At 38.1% G+C, this 3,038-nt stretch overlaps 1 non-coding gene across 1 annotated transcript; it reads left to right on the forward strand.

The window, feature by feature from the left end:
* The first annotated feature begins 542 nt into the window (after positions 1–542).
* LOC148564297 (small nucleolar RNA R71) lies at positions 543–650 on the forward strand. The gene has a single exon (XR_015884941.1). It is a non-coding gene; the product is annotated as a small nucleolar RNA R71 (small nucleolar RNA).
* Positions 651–3,038: the final 2,388 nt, after the last annotated feature.

Here is a 3,038-nt window from a genome sequence, read left to right on the forward strand (position 1 = left end):
TGTTGCTGAGAAGATGATGGAAAAGGCTTGCTATTGCTAAACCTATTTCTTCCACCATTATTATTATTGAAGCCTTGATTAGGCTTTTGTTGATCCTTCCATGAGAAATTTGGATGATTTCTCCATGAAGGATTATAGGTGTTTCCATAGGGTTCTCCCATGTAATTCACCTCTGCTATTGCAGGGTTTTGAGGATCATAAGCGTCTTCCTCAGAAGATGCCTCTTTAGTACTGTTGGATACAGCTTGCAATCCATTCAGACTCTGAGAAATCATATTGACTTGCTGAGTCAATATTTTGTTCTGAGCCAATATGGCATTCAGAGTATCAATTTCAAGAACTCCCTTCTTCTTAGGCGTCCCATTGTTCACAGGATTCCTCTCAGAGGTGTACATGAACTGGTTATTTGTAACCATTTCAATGAGTTCCTAAGCTTCTGCAGGGATTTTCAGATGAAGAGATCCTCCTGCAGAATGGTCCAATGACATTTTTGATAACTCAGACAGACCATCATAGAATATACTTATGATGCTCCATTCTGGAAGCATGTCAGTAGGACACCTTTTGATCAGTTGCTTGTATCTTTCCCAAGCTTCATAGAGGGATTCTCCTACCTTCTGTCTGAAGGTTTGGATTTCCACTCTAAGCTTGCTCATCTTTTGAGGTGGAAAGAATTTGGCCAGGAAAGCACTGACCAGCTTATCCCAAGAGTTTAGGCTATCCTTAGGTTGTGAATCCAACCATGTTCTAGCTTTGTCTCTTACAGCAAAAGGGAAAATCATAAGCCTGTAGACCTCGGGATCAACTCCATTGGTCTTGACAGTGTCAGAGATTTGCAAGAATTCAGCTAAAAACTGATGAGGATCTTCCATTGGAAGTCCATGAAACTTGCAGTTCTGCTACATTAGAGAAACTAATTGAGGCTCAAGCTCAAAGTTGTTTGCTCTAATTGCAGGAAGTGAGATGCTTTTTCCATAGAAGTTAGAAGAGGGTGTAATAAAGTCACCAAGCATCTTCCTTGCATCTCCACCATTGTTGTTGGGTTCGGCCATGTTTCCTTCTTTTTCGAAAATTTCTGTCAGGTCCTCTCCAGAGGGTTGTGCTTTAGCTTCTCTTAGTTTCCTCTTAAGAGTCCTTTCAGGTTCAGGATCAGCTTCAATAAGAATGTCTTTATCCCTGTTCCTGCTCATATGAAAAAGAAGAGAACAGAAAAGAAGAGGAATCCTCTATGTCACAGTATAGAGATTCCTTTAAGTGAGTATAAGAAGAGAAAAATAGAAGAAGGAGAAGAGAAAAACTCGAACACAGAGAACAAGATGGGTGATAAACCCATATTTCATGATATATTTTGTGCTCAATTTAAGTGATTTATTCAACCATTCACCCACTTATTCATGTGAAATTGCATGGTTTTACTTTCCCTTCCTTTTTATGTGATATATGTGAAAAACATGTTTCCTATGCTTTAAAAATAATTATTTTAATTACCTTTTATTACCATTCGATGCTGTAATTTGTGTGTTAAGTGTTTCAGATCACCTAAGGCAGGAATGATTTAAAGGATGGAAAAGAAACATACAAAAATAGAAGGAAAGCACAAAATGGAGTTTTTGAAGAAACTGGCAGCGATGCGAACGCATGGACAACGCGGCCGCATGCCTAGCGCGAAAAGGCAGTGATGCGAGTGTGTGACTGACTCGGACGCGTGCCTTGAGCAGAACACAGATGACGCGTACGCGTGACTGAAACGAACGCGTGACAAGGAAAACTCCCAGATGACGCGACCGCGTGACCCCCGCGGACGCGTGACAGACGTCACGCACCAGAAACTGCAGAAAACGCTCCCAGCGATTTCTGAATGCCCAGATCCAAGTACAGAAAGCACAGATGAGAGGTTATAAAGTGGGGGGAATGCATCCATTCATGAGAGGGCCTTCAATTATTCACTTTTCATGATTGAGATGTAGTTTTTAGAGAGAGGTTCTCTCCTCTCTCTTAGGTTTTAGGATTAGGATTCCTCTTAAAGGATTTAGGATTTCAACTCTTCATCAGGTTCAATGTTTCTTTTACTTTATATTTCTCTTTTATTTTCAGATACTTTAATGCTCTCATTTAATTACTTATGTTGCCAAATTGGCTTATGAACCATTCATGTTAGGATTTTCTTTATTTAATATAAATTGAGGTATTTCAGATTTATGATTCTTATTAGCTTTTTATATTCTTGGCTTAAATTGATTAATTGGTAACTCTTGAGTTGTCAAACTTATCGTGATTGATAGTTGTTATCTTTGCTGATTGATCTAAATTCCTATAACTTTAGTCTTTCCTTTGGAGTTGACTAGGACTTTGGTGTTAAATTGATTTATCCACTTGACTTACCTTCATAGTTAGAGGTTGACTTAGTGGGAGAAAAATATAATTCTCATCACCATTGATAAGGATAACTAGGATAGGACTTCTAATTTTCATACCTTGCCAAGAGTTTATTTTACAGTTATTTATTTATTTTACTTGTCATTTAAATTACTTGTTCCTTACTTTCAAAACCCCCAATTTACAAAACTCATAACCAATAATAAGAACACCTCCCTGCAGTTCCTTGAGAAGACGACCCGAGGTTTAAATACTTCAGTTATCAATTTTAAAGGGGTTTGTTACTTGTGATAACCAAAACGTTTGTACGAAAGGATTTTTTGTTGGTTTAGAAGCTATACTTACAACGCGATCATATTTTTATATTTCTTTACCGATAGAAAAACCGATCGTCAAAATGGCGCCGTTGCCGGGGAACTGCAAATGTGTGCCTTATTATTGGTTATTGTAAATATTTTCTTTTACTTGTTTATTTGTTTTTGTTTTTCCCTTTTATTTCTATTAGCTACTATGAATTCTCACCCCTCTCACTTTGAGTTTGGTTCTAAATCTGTTGAAAGGAGTGGAAGCTACAACAGGAATATGCATCAAGGTCTAAGCAATCAAAGATGGATGGAGCCAAAAGGCCCTGATCAACCCTTTAGGCAACAACACCCTCCAAG

This window comes from Arachis ipaensis, chromosome B5, assembly GCF_059453495.1.
Source record: "Arachis ipaensis isolate K30076 ecotype BB chromosome B5, ASM5945349v1, whole genome shotgun sequence".
Classification (NCBI taxonomy): domain Eukaryota; kingdom Viridiplantae; phylum Streptophyta; class Magnoliopsida; order Fabales; family Fabaceae; genus Arachis; species Arachis ipaensis.